The following is a 20,035-nucleotide window of genomic DNA, read 5'->3' as shown; positions in this document are numbered from 1 at the left end:
TTTCCCCGGGCTGATATGCAGTGTGAAGTGTCTGAATTTATCATATGTGTTTGGAGCATGATAAAATTAATTCTTGCTTAACTTTGCTGCCATATGTAAGAAGGCTGTGTTTCTTGTGGTATATATGAGACCGAAAGCCTAGGCCAGGGGCAGGCTGAATGGACGGGATATGATGAGGGAATTCTTCACCTACAATTTCAGATCAGGGGCTCCACGCATGACTACTTTTGCCAAGGACTGCAAAACACACCTTGGAGGATGTTGGGCTGGAGAACGCCTTTTCCAGTTACCACTTCGTGCAGGAGAGAAACAGCATTACCCTGTTAGTATTCTCAGTAATCCAAGAACTAAAGCTTAGAGCGTGCTAACACACGTGTGTTAGTGTTGTTAATGACAATGTGTTCTCCAGTGGCCGAGAGGGAGGACCTGAAGCAGAATTCCTCCGACCAGGAGCCATTCATGTAGTTTCTATTACATTGAAAAATATACTGTATCTCGAAGTCTGGAGTATCTGAAAATATCGTGCAACTCTGGGACTATTTAGATCGGGATCGACAGTTGTCCAGTCTAAAATGTTACTGGCAGACTGGCTGGTGGATGCTCTACTGAAAGAGAAGACAGATCCCTAGAGAAACTCTTAAAAGAATTGAAATTGGAGCCATTATTGTATTCGGTTTATTGATTATCTCTAGTATCTAGTGTCTTGGTCTCTAGTGTCTCGACCATTGTAATTCGAGGGCACAATCAGCTGGGACAGAGTTAAACAGAAGTACAGGGTCTACTGGCACTTGATGGGCCACCCAGCTAAACAGGGAACAAATTAATACTGGATCAGTCATAAATATTGCCAACTAACTCCTTATGACTGAAAGATGTAAAATGGTCACTATTCCATTCTCCTGATGAAGATAGTCCTCTTAAATGAAACTTTAAAAACACATCTTACTGGGACAGATTTAGCTTTGTTGGGTAGTTTTATAAGTCTGTCTTGTGTAAACACTGATTTCAACTAGTTGATAATCACCAGTAAGGTCGGCAGTCACACCCGGCTGATAGTCAGAAACCAAATGATGCTTATCATGAGCTTCACCTTGAGAGAGTGCTTCATTAGCTAAAATTTAAACGCTTTATTACGAGTCCTAGGAAGTCACACTATTCAGAAGAACACAAAACATAACCGAAGAAAGAACAGTGTCTACTAAAAAGTAAAAATATTTTGCTATTGGGGCCAGTAAATACTGTCTAAACAAATGTTGAACAAGTCTTTAGAGCCAGATTTATATAAGCTATCATTATACTTAGTGAATGTAATATATGTATAATCATAAATGGTAAAAAGTAGAAATGAAAGATAAACCTAAATAGATAAACATACTAGGGACATTAGATCTCCACATAAGAAATAAAACTTTAGAACATAACATATGAGAAAATCTTCATGACTTTAGATTAGATAAAGATTTCTTAGTATGAAACCATTAAAAAAAATTGAAAAACTATACTTCATCAAAATTAAAAACTTCTGTTCTTTGACACTCAGAAAATAGAAAAACTACAGATAGGGAGAAAATAATTAAAACTATGTATGTGATAAAGACCTTGTTTTTTTAATATATAAAGAACTCTTACAACTCAATAAGACAAATGATAAAAAAAAAATGGGCAAAAGATTTAAGACACATTAACAAAGTAAATATACAAATGACCACTAAGCACTTGAAAGGAAAATCAGCCAAGTTAATTATCAATGGATGATTAAAAAGACCAACAATACTGAGTTTGTCGAGGGTGTGGAGCACCTGGAACTCATACATTGCTATTGGGAATGCAAAATTATACAGCCACTCTCAAAAGCACCTTGTAAGTTTCTTATAAAGTTATGACTCAGCAATCCTGCTGCAAGATAAATAAAAATATATGTTTACACAAACATCTGTATGCAAATGCTCATAGCAGCTTTACTCATAATTGATAAGATCTGGGAAACTGGAGAATGAATAAACTGTGGTACATTCATCCAATGAAATACTGCTCATCAATAAAAATGAATAAGCTATTGAGACATGCAGTAACAGGCAAAAATATTCTGCTGAGCTAAAAGATCCCAAAACAAAAGGTATGTGTGATTCCATTTGTGTGATTATGGATGTGAATAAAGTCTAGTACAACCTGTTTCTCATTCAGAAGCATAACTCTTATGAGAGTCACATACTTCAAGGCTAATGTGTGGCTGACATTCTAGAAAAGGCAAAATTATAGGGGCAAAAAATAGGTCAGTGATTACAGGGAGGTGGGATCAAGAGAGGAAAGTGACTGCAAAAAGGTAAGCAGAACATCTGGGGATGATAAAATGTTCTATATCTTGATTTTGGTGGTGGTTTCATGACTGCATACATTTGCCAAAACTCATGGAACTGTATGCTTAAGAGGGGTGAACTTTATTGTATGTAATTTATAACTCAATAAAAGTTTTTCAAAAATTAATTCCATGCCAACTGGATTATCGAGATCCTTTAAAATGCTGTGGGAATTTACTTTGCTCAAACTTTGCTAGAAACGTATACATGTCCCATGAACCATACACAGTTCTTTTCAATAAATGACATGTTTAGGATTAAGAGCAATGTTAGAAGGAAAGTCAAGTGACTGGCTTGTCTAGACTCCATACCTCAATGTCCAGAGCCATAAAATAATGTGGAAAGCAGATATTTGCCCAGTGGCTTTCAAATCACTTGATACTTTTTGACCTGTTCAAGGAATGGAGTGGAAGCACCAGTAGTCTGCTGTATGTAGAAACTCTGTCTTATCAAACAGCATTTTAGGAACTTGTTAGCTTTGATTCATGAAGATCATCCAGCCCTGTAAGTATGTGAGCACCCCCAGAACCACCCAGTTTGCAAGCACATGGGACTCTGTTTGTTTTGCCTGCGATTATCAACTCGTTCCATTCTGTGAACAGGGTGATGGAGAGCCACAGAAGGTGGAGACAAATTATTGGAGTTCACAGGAAACAGAAGAGTGATGGATTTGGCATCACATTTTAGAACTCTTTCTACAGACAGACCTCATTTCATTACGCCTCCCTTTATTACGCTTTGCAGATATTATGGTTTTCTACAAATTGAAAGTTTGTGGAAAACCCCGCATGGAACAAGTCTATCAGTGCCATTTTTCCAAAAGCATTGGCTCACTCTGTGTCTCAGGGTCACATTTGGGTAATTCTAACAATGTTTCAAACTTTTTAATCATTATTATATTTGTTCAGGTGATCTGTGACCAGTGATCTTTGATGTTACTATTGTAATTGTTTTGAGGCACCATGAACCACGCCCACATATGTAAGACAGCGAACTTTACTAACACATATGGGTGTGTTCTGACTGCTCCACCAACCAGCCATTTTCCTTTCTCTCTCCCTCTCCTCGGGCCTCCCTATTCCCTGAGACACAACAATATTGAAATTAAGTCAATAAATAATCCTACAACGGCCTCTAAGTGTTTGAGTGAAAGGAAGAATTGAATGTCTCTCACTTTAAATCAAAACTAGAAATGTTTAAGGTTAGTGAGGAAGACACGTTGAAAGCTGAGACAGCCTAAAAGCTGAGCTTCTTCCACAAAACAGTTAGCCAAGTTGTGAATGAAGAGGAAAAGTTCTTGACAGAAATAAAAAGTGCTACTCTGGTGAACACACCAATAATAAGGAAGCAAAATGGTCTTATTACTGAGAGGGAGAAAGTCTGAGTGGTCTGGCTAGAAGATCAAGCCAGACAGAACATTCCCTCAAGCCAAAGCCTCATCCAGAGCAAGGCTTTAACTCTCTTCAAAGGCTGAGACAGGTTAGGAAGCTACAGAAAGAAAGTTTGAACTAGCAGAGGTTGGTTCATAAGGTTTAAGGAAAGGAGCTGTTTCCACAACATAAAAGTACAAGATGAAGCAACAAGGGCTGATGTAGAAGCTGCAGGTTATCCAGATCTAGCTCAGACCGTGGATGAACAGATCTTCAGTGTAGATGAAACAGCCTTATCTTGGAAGAAGACGCCCTCTAGGACTTCCATAGCTGGAGAGGAGAAGTCAATGCCTGCTTCAATGTTCCAAAGGGCAGGCTGACTCTCCTGTTAGGGGGTAATGCAGCTGGTGACTCTCAGTTGATGCCAGTGCTCATTTACCATTCCCCAAATCCTAGGGCCCTTAAGAATTATGTTGAATCTACTCTGCCTGTGCTCTGTAAATGGAACAACCAAGCCTGGGTGACAGCACATCTGTTTACAGAACAGTTTACTGAATATTTTAACCCTGCTATTGAGACCTACCGCTCAGAAGAAAACAAAAAGATTCCTTTCAAAATTTTACTGCTCAGTGACAAGGCACCTGGGCACCCAAGAGCTCTGATGGAGACGTGCAATGAGACTCGTGTTGTTTTCATGCCTGCTAACACAGAGCCTCTCTGCAGCCCATGGATCAGGGAGTAATTTTGACCTTCAAGTCTTCTTATTTAAGAAGTACATTTCACAAGGCTTTAACTGCCATGGATAGTGATTGCTCTCAAGGATCTGGGCAATGTCAATTGAAAACCTTCTGGAAATGATTCACCATTCTAGATTCCACTGAGACAATTTGTGATTCATGGGAAGAGGTCAAAATGTCAACATTAACAGGAGTTTTTAAGAAGTTGATTCCAAAATTCATGGATGACTTTGAGGGGTTCAAGTCTTCAGTGGAAGAAGTACCTGCAGATCGGGTAGAAATAGCGAGAGAACTGGGATTAGAAGTGGAGCCTGAGGATGTGACTGAGCTGCTGCAATCTCAAGATAAAACTTTAAGATGATAAAACTTTAATGGGTTGCTTCTTATGGATGAGTAAAGAAAGTACTTTCTTAACATAGAATCTACTCTTGATAAAGGTGCTGTGAAGATTGTTGAAATGACAACAAAGGATTTAGAATATTACATAAATTTAGTTAATAAAGTAGCAGTTTGAGAGGATCAACTCCAATTTTGAAAGAAGTCCCACTGTGGGAAAAATGCTGTCAAAGATCATTGCCTGCTCCAGAGAACTGGTTCGTGAAAGACAGAGTCAATTGATGAAGGAAACTTCACTGTTGTCTTATTTTTAAAAAATTACCAGTTACCCTAACCATCAGCAACATGGAGGCAGGAGCCTTCACCAATGAAAAGATTATGAAGACTCAGATGATAGTATTTTTAGCAATTAGGTATCTTAATTGAGGTATTATATTATTTTAGACATAATGCTATTCAACACTTAATAGACTACAGTAGAGTGTACAAATAACTTTCATATGCACTGGGAAACCCAAAAAATCTGTGTGGTTTGCTTTATGCAGTGGACTCGTACCCACAATACCTCCAAGGTAGGCCTGTACTCAGACTCAGGTGACAAGGAGATAAGATGGGAACTGCAAAGATTTCAAGGGAAAACAGAGGTTCCTCAATGACAAGTCTCTGATGAAATACATTGATAAATTAATGAATGAGTGAATAAAGTGGCCAGAAGCTCAGCTCTTCCATCTAGTACCTAGAAATTTAAGGACACTACTTAGCCTCTTTGAGCTTTTTTTTCCCCCCCATTTACAAGCTGGAAAGAATAATACTTACTTTGCAAAACTGATTTGAGAACTAGACACGATGTATATAAAGCATCTAGCACATCATTTGGGAAGCAGGAGATTTTCAAAAAAAAGTAAAATGCAGCTGCAGGAAAAATGTTTGATAAAATTTAACTTCTATGTATGACTGAAAAAAAAAAGGCTCTTAGCAAAACAGGAATAGAAGGGAACTTAGTCTATCAAAGACAGCTATAAAAAAACTAGGAAATGCAAATATCAATCATAGATGGGAAACTCTTGACGAAAAAGGAACAAGTTAGAAAGACTTTCACTATCAGATAAGATTTATTGTAAACCTTTTGTAATAAAGAATGTGTGATATATGGTGGTAGAAAAACACACCAAAGGAACAAAAAAAAGTAGTATAAACATACCTATGGACATTTTTTTAATATAGAATATTTGGGGGAAAATAACTTTCAACAAAGGATGCTGACAAAACTTATTTTCTTTACTGGAAAAAGAAAATAAAATTTTACCCCTACCCAACAAAAACAAAACACAATCCCGGGTAGAAAAATGACCTAAATGAGAAGAATACAACTACAAGGCTTTCATTAAAAAAAAACTATTCATAATCTCAGGGCAAGGAAGAATTTCTTAACAAGACACAAAAGTACCGTTCATAAAGGAAATGTGTATTAAATTAGATGCTAAATTTAAGAACTTATTTTTATTTTAAAAAATGAAGTAAAAGCAAACTAGAGAGTAAAAGAATATAATTGCAACACTTACAGTCAAAAAAAGACTAGTGTCCAGAATAGGAAAAGAAATATGAAAAAAGTACGCAGCCTAATAGAAAAAAGGGTAAAAAACTTGACCAAAAAGAAGATTATCAGATGGGCACTAATATGTCAAAAATGTGTTCAACCTCTTCAGTAACCAAGGGAAGTAAAATTAAAATTACAAAATAATACCATCGTACTTCTACTAGATTGGCAAATATTAAGACATCTAAAATACCTGTGATGGGCTGAACTGTGCCCCTTTCCTCCAAATTCATCTGCTCAAGTTCTGACCCCTAGGACCTCAGAATGGGGCCTTAGTTGGACATAGGGTCCTTACAAGGATAATCAAGTTAAAATGAGGCCATTAGGGTAGGCTCTAACCTGATATGACTGGTGTCCTTATAAAAAGGGGACATCTGGACCCAGAGACACACTCAGGGGGAGTACAACGTGAAGACCCCTGGAGAAGACAGTCATCTACAAACCAGAAAAAGCCCAGGACATCTCTTTCCTCACAGCCCTCGAAAGGAACTAAGCCTGCTGACGGCTTGACCTCGGGCTTCTAGCCTCCAGCACTAGCACCGGTGGACAGATGCCTGATCCTGAAGCCGCCTCATTTGTGGTGCTTCGTTCCGGCAGCGTTAGGTGCTGAGCCCTAAGCCAAGTGTTGCTGAGGGTGTGGAAGAGTCAGGAGTGGGGTTCTCATTTATTTATTAATTTTAACTGAAGTACAGTCAGTTACAATGTGTCAATTTCTGGTGCACAGCACAATGTCCCAGCCTCTCATATATGGCTGAGTGGAATACATGACGAGGACATAACCTCTTTGAAAAACAGTTTGGCACCATCTGGTAAGGCTGAAGATATGTCCATCCCAGGTCCTAACAGTTCCACTCCTGGGCACATTATATATCCTAGGGTAAGGCTGTGGAATAGAACTTTCTGGAGTGACGGAAATGTTCTGTGAATGGTGCTGTCCAGTACTACTGCCACTAGTCACATGTGGCTAATGCACACGTGAAATGTGGCCAATGCAACTGAAGGACTGAATTTTTAATTTTATTTAATCTTAACTAATTTAAATGTAAATTGTCACTCTAATGCTTGCCATAGTTGACCTAACTGCCACTCTAATAAACATACACTGAGATGCAAAAAATAATGTAACATAAAAAAAGTTAGAATGTCCATAGCAGTATTCTTATAATAGTCCAAATCTAGATATAACACACATACCTATTAATAATAGATGTATAGGGTATATATATATATATTTACCCCATTGTATAAATGTGTATATAGTACATTTGTTCAATGAGATATCATACAGTAATGAAAATGAATTAACTAGAGCTATAAATCAAATTAATGAATCTCAAAATCATAGTATAAGCAAATTAAACAAGAAATAAAATACAAATGGCATAATCCATTTACATAAAGTTCAAACAAAGTATATTGTTTCAGAATAAATACATAGGTGTTAAAAGACAAAAAGAAACAAAGAAATGACCACTATAAAAGTCCAGTAGGAAAGAGGCCCATGGGAGTCTTTTGTTGGGTTTTTGCAACGTTATGAAGTTCATTTTACAATTATTATGTAAACTATCCATATACGTTTTATTCGTCTGTATAAGTGATATGTCTCTCACTAGAGAATGAGAACAGAAATATAATTATTATCATTACTCTTAGACCTTAATTGCTTTTGATTAATGTTCCTTTTCTTTTACAAACACATAAAACCACAGTCAAACATTTTTAGTGGGATTCCAAATCCTTATGTTCTTTAATCCATCTGAATTCTCCAATTTAAAGGCGCAATCCAACATCCATGTGCAAGATATTGTCTTAACTGATCTCCTCTTATATAAACTCTGGGTTAACCAATGCCCTCCATTTCGAAAACAAACTCACTGATGCTCTTAGCGCACAGAATGCTTGTGGCTACAGTACATGGCACTTCTGCTCCAATAGCCCCAACAAAAATCAGTCATGTATGTTTATTAAGAGAAGAGGAACGTAAAGTAAGATTTGTCGACTCTTTGTAGGGTAATTTGACTACTCTGGGAAAGCATCATAAGGGAGAGTCTAATAGATAAAATTGCTGAACAAGTACGTTGAGCATAAAGATCTAAAATTGTAAAGCTCTAGAAGAATCCTATGCTCAGATTGCTCTGGAGTGGTTTGTAATGTCTCACTGATACTGGAATAAAAATCACGCATTTTAGCGTGGTTGACCAGAGAAAGCCAGGAAGCACCAATCAGCGGCCCAGAGTAATGAATACGCTCAAGGAAAAACCTGGACGCCACACCTAAACACTGGTGAATCAGTCCTAGTGTATGTTTTAAATTTAAGCAGTTTTCATAATTCTCTGCTTCAATCCACTCTTCTAATTAAACTATTAACTGCTAGTCCCTTTAGGGTCAGACAAGGAGGCATTTACTGTATTTTCAACAAGTTAATGTAGGAAAGACGCAAGAGGGGGACATTGAAAGTTTGGTTTAAAAATACTTCCCCCAGAGACCAAAAGTTCTCAAAAGTCTTGAACAGACCTATTCTCTCCATCCTTTCAAACTTACACTCTCCTCGACTTACTCTAACCAGGACTGGCTACTCAACTACTTAGTGCCGTGAACACTTTTTACCAAGGTTGTTATTGGTGTCTATCCGGAAAATTCAACAGTCAGTTCAGCTACGCCTGGCTTGCTTGTTGTCCCAGCATCAAGGACACAAACAAGAACTTCGCCTTCTTGAAAGATGTACTTTCTCTAAGTTCTTGAGATACCAAATTCCCTCTGTTCTTCTAACTTATAAGCTTCTCCTTTTCAGTCCATGCTCCTCTGCCTGACCTCTAAGTGTACGAACATTCAGGGTCCTCGTTGTGGTTCCCTTCTCTTTTCTCTGTTTCTACTCACTTCTTGGAAGAGCTCATCCAGTGTCTGGCTCTAAACGTCAAATCAATATCCCCAGATCTGGCCTCATCCCTGAGCTCCAGTCTCATTGATCTTACTTCCTGATGCCCAAAAGGCTTATCTAAAATTAATATGACCAACATGGTGAGACAGGAAGGGGGCAGGACACAGCCATTCAAGAAATGCTACAGCAATTAACATCCAAATGGTGAAAGATTCAACCCCTGGAGGCCTTGAGGCTCAAGATGATGGGAGATTTAACTTCTAACAGACCTTGAGCTTCATTACATGCCTATTGTAATACATTAGCATTGTGAATAACACGCCCACAGGCACCGTGATGGTCCCAAGGCTGGCCACAGAAGGTCAAAGGGTGGGAAATGGCCAACTTCCTGGGAATCCCAGCCCCTTCCCCAGGCTAGTTAGACTGGTCCTTCCACTTATTAGCATATGAAGCCACTGAGCCCATAAAAACTGGCATCAGGGCCCCTCATGGCCGCCTTTCTCTCCCCACCCCCTTTGGAGACGGCCTACACTCTGTCCATGGAGTGTGTACCTACTTTTACTCTAATCTGAGCACCCAGCCCCGTCACCTCATGGCCTTTCTCTTGCCTTTCAATGTACCTCTCTAAATAAATCTACCTCTACTCAACTGTGGCTTACTCTTGAACTCTTTCCTGCGTGATACCAAGGACCCACACTTGGCGGGGCACGTCCCAGGGGCCCCACCGAGGCCTGGGACATGGCCCCCCTTCACGCCGCACATCCGTTTTTCCTGCATCAGTGGTACTCTTACATTCCATTCCATTTCTCTTGTTCCTCAATCTTCCTTAACCCAGCAAATAGCCCCACCATCCACCTAAGACCAGAAAACTTGGAGTAGTCCTCAATCTCTTTTGTTTCCCTACATCTAATAGCTATACATCAGTAAGTTTATTGGTATTTCTACCTCCAAAATATATTTGTCATCCAGTACTTATCAGTGTTCCTACTCCTAAAATCTGGGTCTGGGCCCCCAATGCCACTTCCCTGATCTCCTACAGTAATTCCCTAACTGCTCTTGTGTATCTATTCTTGCCTCCTACACAGAGGTCTAAATTTTTTCTCAAAATATAAAATCAAACCATGTATTTATTTTAGCAAAAGACAAACAAACTCTAATAGTTTCCCACTGCACTCAACTAGTGTCAAAGTCTTCCCCAAGGCAGATCAGGGGAAAAAAAATCAAAAAGGTAACTGGCAGTCTGAGTATACATGGCTCTCGCTTCTCCCCAATTTCTATTCTGCTCCAGGGACAGTGGCTTTGTTGTCAGTGCTGTTCCTGGAATATGCCAGGCCCACTCCTGTTTCGGAGCCTCTCTGTTCTACCTGGAATGAATCTCCCTCCAGACTGACATGTAGCTCTCTGCTCCTCGGACGGCACATCCTTGCCCAGTCCAGATAAAGTAGCTCTCCATCCAATATTCTATCCCACTGCACAATTTGATTTTACTGAAGTAATATTTACCACTCTTTAAAATTACTTCGTTTGCGTAACTCATGTGTTTGTCAGGTTTCCTTTTTAAAATGTAGTCTTCAGAGGGAGGAACTTGGGTCTAAACACTGGGTGACCACTGTGAATGTGAAAGGGATAATAAATAAATAAGTGATTGAATAAATAGCTAAGAGAAGAGAAATAAGACAGAGTCTCAGGGCTGTGGTCCTAGGTAGAGAGATAGCAAAGAAAGAGACTCACAGAGGCCTTTTACATCCAGTGTTCTCAATATCCGCAAAATATCTTTATACCTAGGAGCGGGGGGGGGGGGGGGGGGGGGGGGGGGTTAGATTCCCAGGCATTCACAAACTACCACAGTAAAAATTTCCTTTTTGATGTGGGAAATAACAAAGTAGCGCACGTTCTCCAAAGTGTACATGGGATGAATGACAGGGAACAAAAGCTCTGATGCCAGGAACATTTTTCAGGATCCTAGTACTTGATTTAGAAATCCCCAGAACCTCACTGATTCAGACTAAGGAGGATTTCTGATCCCTGCAGTGATGGCAAGCATAGCCCCGGGGGCCCATCAATTACTGTCACAGCTCCATTTTAGGAATATCTCTTCCTGTCTGTAATTTAGAAAGCAGTGAGTTATCAGAAGCTTTGTACAGAAGACAGGCTCTCCGAACAGGCACCCAGGTGGTAATCTTTCTGTGAGTGTTTCTGACCTGTGTCCTAAGAGACAGCGAAAAGGCCAGACCTACACTAATAAAGGGACAAGGAGAAGGGAACAGGAATACACAGTTATATTTTCTTTGGTCTCAGTAAGCACTCTCTGCCCCTAGCCTGCTGCCTCTCTCTTCCCATTCATTCATTAAAAAAAAAAAAAAAGTATTTATTTATTTGAAGCAGGAGGTAATTAGGTTTATTTATTTACTTACTTAATGGAGGTACCTGGGGATTGAACCCAGGACCTCCTGCATGCTAAGCATGCACTCTACCAACTGAGCTATACCCTCCCCCGATTCATTCATTTCTGATATAAATGATTACACAGCAAACTAAGAGGCACTAAAATGAGACTTCTAGCCAAGCCCAACATCAAAACTGTTATGTCAATAAATAGGCTGCATTCAAATATATTCACACATACTTCTCACATATAAACTGTGTCTAGGAGATGCCAATTATGACTTTAAGATTCCTTAAGGCTATTCAGAGCACAGAAGTCTCACCATACACATTCAAGCTACTGTTTCAGAAATGGGGCTCACATAGGATTTCTATAAAACCAACCATAATCCAAGTGAACTTTAACAAAGTAGGCTTTCTTAATATAGTTCTCTCCTTCCTTCTCTTCTTGTACTATAGACCAGGCATTAAAAATTCACCACCTCGTTTCATCTTCCCAACAGCCTAAGAAAAGAAATATTATACTAATGTCACAGATGAGGAAACTGAGATTTAAAAATATTCAGTAACTTGTCCAAAAATGAAACAAGCTATTTAACCAAAGCTAGACTCCAATTCTGTGTGACAGCTGTCCACACCAAGAGGAAGGAAGATGGTTTGCATTTGACGCAGGCAGACCAGTTTATGCAATGGAAGGGATGTAGGAGACTCTATACTGTGTCATTGCAACAGGAAGAACTGAAAATGGAAGTTGTTCGTTTTTACTTCTGCATTTTTCATGGGGTCAGTTTCAGAGAAGCTGCACCCAAAGAGTTTTGATTTGCATATTTTCATGTTTCAAAACTTTTGTTTTCATTTATTTTATGCTTGGTATATTAACTAGACACCTAAGCTTATCTAAAAGTTGAGCAACAACAGAAAGTTAACCTATTAAGAAAATGAGCCCAGGGGACAGGGCTGGAGGGGATAGCTCAGTGGTAGCGTGTGTGCTTAGCATGCACAAGGTCCTGGGTTCAATTCCCAGTACCTCCATTTAAAAAAAATTTGAAAAGAATTAACCTGATTACCTGCCCTGCCCTCCCCCACAAAAAAAAGAGACTAAACAATGGCCTGAGTAGACTGGAATCCTTCATATTTCCCATGCCTGCATGACTCTAACTATAAAATATAAATGGCTTGGGTACATGGGGGTCTTCCTGGCTCCAAAGAGGGACATTGACCTCTACAGTACCCCCACACCCCTGCCAGTTTCCGCTGGCGGCTGCCCAGGGCCAGGCAACGAGAAGAGACAAGTTATCTGTCTCTCTGCTTCTCTCTTCTGCCTCACCCAAACAGCGATGAAGAAGTTGAAAACAAAAATGAAATACAAGCAATCCAAAAATTATTTATTAACTAAAAATTAAATAAAGTTATTTTAATCTCCAAGCTCAGATAGCAGCTGGCTCAGCCACGGAAACTGGCTGCTCCTTCAACAGGCCCAACAGATCCCAGCCCTACTTCCCTGCCCTGGGTGTGGGTGCTACCCACCCTGCTCCCCCCCCTTACTGCCCTCTCTAAGCTTGTCTTGATCTCCGTACTATGGAGCCTTAAAACAAGCCACAAAGATTCTATTCCACAGATTCAGGTTACTCCAGGCTGCGTTACTATTTACTCCCTCCTGTTTCCTACTGTTTGTGATTTTCAGTGTTAGCACAGTGAGACCTGATATTCACTGATACTCACTCGCTCTGTGCCAAGCCCTGTCTCTGGGGCGCATCCTCTGTGACAGGCTATGGATGTGGAGTGTGCATTCCCTGGGTGATATAATTGACTCTCTTGTTGAAGAAATCGGCTTTCTTCACCTAACCTTCAACGGCAGGATGCCTTACGCTTGGTGTCAACTGGTCATGGAACATACGGGAGGCTTCATCCTCTTTCTTCCGTTCCGAACACCTCTCTTTTCAACATTGCCATCTTCCACCATGCTGAAATGGACCTTCCTTTCCTTGCATTATTTTAAATCCTTCCTTCCTCTTGGCTCCCCCAGCTACCTTTTCCTGTCTGGGAAGTGCCTGTGTGCTCAGCGTACTCGCTCGTGGTCTGAGTTCGGGGAGGGGTTGGGTTGACATTTTCTGCTGAGTCACAGATGTGAATTGTGGGCTTTCCCTGTCCTGCACTGAGCTCCCCCGAGCATGTGGCAAGACCCAAAGCCACACAAAGCTACGGACAAATGTATTACGTCTTTTTGGAAGAAGGGGTCGTGGAAAGCTATTTTCTTTTCAGATGAAGATGGGAACATTATGGAATAAGATGCACACTTTTAATGCAAAACAGACGTCAAAGAGTATTTGTGCTTACAGTGAGCTGCACCAGATTTGTATGAGAACTAGCCTTCCCCCCCTCCCCGTGGTTGGGGATATAAAATATTGAAAATATTATATAAATAAAATTTTATTCATAAAACTTTGAGGAGCACTAGCCCAGCTATTCCCTAGGGAGTGGTTTTCCATAGAGTTATCTTTAAAGATTTTAAGAGCAAATACTTACACCTTAATAATCATGACATACTATGGATGTACCTCTAAGTAAAGGTGAACTGTTGTTTACCAGGGAGTTAACAGAATTTATTGATAATTTGGAAATATTTTTATGACAGTAATTTTTCATGATTTATTTATCCAAAAGCATCAATTCACTCTTTTTTTTAAACAGTTCCTTTTTAAAGCAGTATCTGGCCATTTTGTGGAAAAGTGACCTCTGTAAGTCCAAGCTGAAACATAAAATTAAAACCTGTATGTCATCAAGATATAATAACATTCCTTTTTTTTTTGGATCAATAGAGTGGTTAGGTTTCATTACCGTGGTATATTAACAAGCAAAATTTATTCAATCTCTAATTAAGGTTTCGTCGAAACTGACCCTGAATTCATTCTAAATCTTTAAAAATTGTCAGTATGGGAGTTAGATCTGGCCTATAGTCCTTCTGGACCTTTTAGGGCTTAAAAAATTAGAACATTTCACATATAAAATCTTATTCCTAGCTTCTTTTTAAAAATCAGAGGATTTAGAAACACAAGCCTGTAGTGCCTCAAGGTAACAATGACCAGGGCTAAGTGAAGACTGCCGTTTTCATATGAGGCATCCTCTCAAGTCATTACATCCTCAACACTCCCTGCCTCTACGGTATCAGACTTGCTTCGCTTCTTTTCATTACGTGCCTCGGCATTTGAGTTGGCAACATGGATTCATTCAACCAGCCTTCCATGCCTCAGACATTTTTAGATATCGTGTACAACTGTTCCTCAACCAGCAAGTATGTTAGTAAGCCCTAGCCCCTGCCCTGGAACACCCAGAAGTCCCATACAGCAGATGCAGGAACTGAAGCACTGAACCGTGGTGTTACAAAAGCAATGAAAGCGACCTGCTCAGAACATGATGAAAGCTCTGAGCTGAAGCAACCCCAGCCCGGAGGGGAGGCGAGGGTTCGGGGAAGGAGCCTGAAGGGTGCATTTGATAAAAAAGAAGACAAGGGTAATGTAGGCAGAGTGACTAACCTAAAGAAAGGTGCAGCAGTCAAAAGTATCCGTTCATTTATTGTGAGAGCACGACGGAACGGGAAGGAGGTGAGGAGAGCTGACGGAAAAGGAAGGAAGAAGTCAGACTTCAGAAGCCTGTGTACCGAGCTGTCCCACAGCGAGGGCTCAGGTTATATTCGATGGGTGTCAACAAGTTAGTCCACATAAAGGGACATTAACAGTTTATGCTCATGTCTCACAGCATGAACATTTTTCTTAACTATATTGGATTTTAAATCTTTTTAAAATGCATTGCCTACATCTTCCCTTTTTAAAATTATGTTCAGAATGCTCAGTTCAAGTTTCTTTTGATGACTCAAGGATAGCGTTATAAATGCCCATGATTATACAACTGCTGCCAATAAAATATCAATGCGATAAGTGGGACTTTTTCTCCTACACTAATAATATTCTATTTGAGTAACTCATCTTTTTTGTTTTTCTAATATAAACCTGTTAGGCAAACTGAAAGCTATTAACAGAAAAGTAAGAAGTCTCAAGTACTGTGTCCCCCTTCTCAAGTGTTGTTTCTGATACGCCATGGGCTAAAAGTACAGGTGCAAACTCATTACAAATACATACAATATGTCTTTTATTTAGGTTGGGAGTGGCACTCAAGGATTGTATGCAGGGGCTTCAAGCCAACTCTTTTATTTACTCAAAACCCACCCCACTGCCACTTTTTTCTTTTAATTTTCATGCAGACTCTTGAGTACAGTCGGGAACAGGGGCTCACATCCCTTTATCCCTCCGCTCTGCAACGGATCTGGTAGATACGAAAAGGGAGAGGAGCTTCCTTGGGCTGGAAATAAAAGGTGCAGCCTGTGTTCAACACACACCTCCCTCCGCTCTCTCTTCCATTCAGGAAAAAACATACCAGGGGATTCCAGGGGTTACCTTAAATCCCTAAATTTTAATTTTTAAAAAAATCAAATTCCTTTGAGATTTGGGTCCTTTAAGTCTTTCTCTTAATGAATTGCCTGGAGGCACACCTCACAAATGCCTAACATATGCCACAGCATCACAAAAAGAGGGTCTCAGTTGCCAGGATGAGTGAAGTGAACCTGTAGTGAAATGAATATCTTGAGTTGTGAAAATTCCAAACCTGCTTTGACTATGACTATGACTATGGTTCCTAATTCTAATTTATTTTCCTCCTCTAATCCTCCAGAAATAAGATAGGCCAGGTCATAGAAGAGACGGCAAAGGAAAAATATGGAATTAAAAAATTAAGGTTGTAACTGAAGAAAGAAAGAGATGCAAAGAGGAAAAGAAACCAGGGGAAATCACCCAATTTCAATGGGACTTGCAAGGATTTGAATGAGCAGTTATATATTTAGGAACTGTCATTTGGAGGCAGTCCCTAAATTCAAGAAGCTCATGACTTCATCCTGAGCCCCAGAATGCTGCCAGGGTAAATCCCTTTGCAAATTATGTTTGAAAAATTCCTTCTCTATTCTCTTTCCTTTTTACTTCTTTCATGAAAATGCTTCTTTCTATACAACCTGAAGTTTTAGAATAAGTGGCTTAAATTTGGTCCCAGGTAGTCCTACCAAAAATCCTAGTGTGCAAAATAAAATAATGCAATTCACACTCATAAGTAGGTAGCCACCTACCTATTTGAGTTGAAATATAATAGGAAACATTCCTTTGTCCTTGTTTCTGACCCTTTGGAATAGGATATTGGAAGTGGGTATTAAAAAATACCTTATCTCAAGGTTGTAGACTCTGGAGTCAGACTGCTTGGGTTTGAATCCCAGCTCTGCCAATTACCTATGTGTGACTTTAAGAAAATTATTTTAGATGTCCTGGACTTACATTTCCTAATCTCCATGGAGTTAGTGGGTGGAGGTGTGGTTTCTGGGAAATGTAAATATGGTGCAGTCGGAGCCTGCAAGGTATGTTACATGACTGTGGGTGTGTGGGGGGCTGTAGGTGTGGGTCCTGAGGGAGAGGCAGGGAGAGGATGGGCTGGGACGTGCCGAGCATCAGGGGTGGCTCAGAGGGAAAATACAATAAAAGTAAAAATAGGCGGTGCCTTCTGGGTATTTATGATAAAAGACCCAGAATATTCCACCTGAGTGGTTGTGAAAAAGTCACATAGATAGTAATTTCATAAAAAAAAAAAATCTGTGTAAACAAAAAAACCCACCTTTTTGTGTACACAGTTTATCACAACGTGTAAAACTTACTTATAACTAAGCATTATCTTTCCAATGAAGCAAAAAAGGAAATTTAAAAATAAATAGGAACACAATTAAACAAAGAAGGTCAGTTCCAAATAAGATGCTACATGTTCTGCTGATTCTCCCACTGAGTGGCAGGGTTCAAGTCATCATTAGGAGAGAATTATGTTTTAAAAGTGTCATCTTGGGGGAGGGTATAGCTCAATGGTAGCATGCATGAAGTCCCGAGTTCAATCCCCAGTACCTCTGTTAAAAAAAATAAAAATCTTAAAAAAGAATGAAATCTGATTTGGAAGCAAAAGAATTAATGAGAAGGCAGCATAATCAATGACTGGGCAAATACAAATCATACCAGAAACGTGTCATCTTAAACTGCAAACATGTCCATTAAATCCTACCTCACAGGGTCAGAGTGGGGTTTAAGTGAGTTAATCGTTGTAAAACGCTTAGGACAGTGCCTGGGCACGTACTGTGTTTTCTTTTTTAAAGTTTCCTCTGCCAGGAATCTGGAAAATTAACCTATGTAAAGGTGTTGGAATAGCACTGTCCAATACGGCAGCCTCTAACCACAAGTAGCAATTTAAAATTTAATTGCTCAGTTGCACTAATCACATTTCAAGGGCCCTATTGGACAGGGCAGATACAGACCACCTCCACCACCGCAGGAAGCTCCCCCGCACAGCGCTGCGATAGAAACTGACAGCAATAATAATAATAGTAACAACAACAGAGGTCACTGGGGATGGAATTAAGACAGGAACGTGATGAGTCAGGCAGTGCTTACACATCCAGTGACAGATCCCCGTGGACTAGATGTGTCCTGGAGGATGGGGGTGGGTTGATGTATCAGGGAAATGAATTGTAAGGAGACTTGCAGAGTGATCAGAGTTTAGGTAGGAAAACAGTACAGAATTTTAAAGTTGTTTATTGTTTATCTCTAGGACTAGAATCTAGATTCCATAAACCAACACCATGTATGTTTTGTTCATCTTTTTTATTTCTTGTTCCTACTGCGAGGTTCACTGCATAATAGGCGTTCACCATATAGCCATTGAATTGATGAATTTTAAAAGTCAAATCTGCGTGGAGTGAGGATGGGGAGGGTGCGGTACCCAGAAATGAGGCTCAAGGGAGGGGGAAAGAGAAGCGCTGGATGGGAGGAGGGGCCGAGGTGGCGCAGCGTCAGGAGGAGGTGCGCAGGGAGAGGATGTAGAGAGAAGGTGAGAGCGGATTGGGTCTCTTCATCCTTTTGCTAGGGATGCTCAGCCAGCTTCACAGTAAGTATTCTCCTTTATTCCACTTTCTACTGTACATTTAGAGTGAGGAAAAGGTGGCCTGGGAGAAAATAGGGTTATATGTTTACTGCCTGGAGCTATAGACATGGAGAATGCCCATCCATGCACACATTGCAAGGGGCCAACGAACGCCCCCCAACACATACACCCTCCCCATTAGGAAACTAATGTGAGAGAAATGGAGAGGTTCAGGCTATGCTAATATCCTCTGCTGTTAATTTGTTTTCTGACTTGGCAGACCTACAGGCAGCCTACAGTTTCTTCTCAGGAATGCTGCATAATTGCTCAATATTAGAAACAATGTTTTGAACATTCCCATATGTTCTGGGGCACATGGATAAGAATTTCTCTTGGGTAGTGGCTCTCAAAATTTCATATGTATTAGAGTCACCTGGAGAGCTTGTTAAAACACAGGCTGCTGTACTTATAAGAGGAATCTTAAAAAATAACCAAACACAAAAGCAAGAACTGAACTCAGAGAACAGATGAATGGTTGCCAGAGGCAGGGAGTGAGGGGTGGGCAAAATGGGTGTAGTGGATAAAAAGGTACAAAATTCCAGTTATAAAATCAATAGGTCCTGGGAGTGTAAGGTACGGCATGGTCACTGGTCAATAATACTATACCGCATATTTGAAAGTTGCGAAAGAGTAGATCTTAAAAGTTCTCATCAAAGAAAAATAGATTTGTAATATGTGTGGTGATGGGTGTCAGCTAGACGTACTGTGGTGACCCGTTTGCAGTATATACACATGGCCAATCATGTTGTACACCTGAAGCTAATATAATGTTATATGTCAATTATAGCTCAATAAAAATCAATTTTTTTCATGGTAAATTTTTTTTAACATTTTTATTGGTTATAGTCATTTTACAATGTTGTGTCAAATTCCAGTGTAGAGCACTATTGTTCAGTTATACATGAACATGTTTATATTCATTGTCACATTTTTTTTTCGCTGTGTGAGCTACCATAAGATCTTGTATCTATTTCCCTGTGCTATGCAGTATAATCTTGTTTATCTATTCTACATTTTGAAATCCCAGTCTGTCCCTTCCCATCCCCTGCCCTCGTGGCAACCACAAGTTGGTAAAAATCAATATTTTTAAATAAAAACTTGAGAAACACTAGGGTTTAAATTTTGCAACTCAATGTAAAATTAAGTAAAATTAAATACATTTTATTTAATAAAATTAAAACATCGATTAAAACATTGATTATTGAATTTGACACAACATTGTAAAATGATTATAAATCAATAAAAAATGTTAAAAAAAAAAGAAACCCACAATTTATTAAAAAAAAATTGATTATTGTAAAAAAAATTTTCCAAACACAAAA

At 39.6% G+C, this 20,035-nt stretch overlaps 1 protein-coding gene across 2 annotated transcripts in view; it reads right to left on the bottom strand.

Moving 5' to 3' along the window:
* Nucleotides 1-20,035, bottom strand: part of TRPC6 (transient receptor potential cation channel subfamily C member 6) — a 97,409-nt gene that overhangs the window by 57,894 nt on the left and 19,480 nt on the right. The window lies entirely within an intron of this gene.

This window comes from Camelus ferus, chromosome 10 (assembly GCF_009834535.1).
Source record: "Camelus ferus isolate YT-003-E chromosome 10, BCGSAC_Cfer_1.0, whole genome shotgun sequence".
In the NCBI taxonomy this organism is placed as follows: domain Eukaryota; kingdom Metazoa; phylum Chordata; class Mammalia; order Artiodactyla; family Camelidae; genus Camelus; species Camelus ferus.
This window is presented reverse-complemented; position numbering and strand designations above follow the sequence as displayed.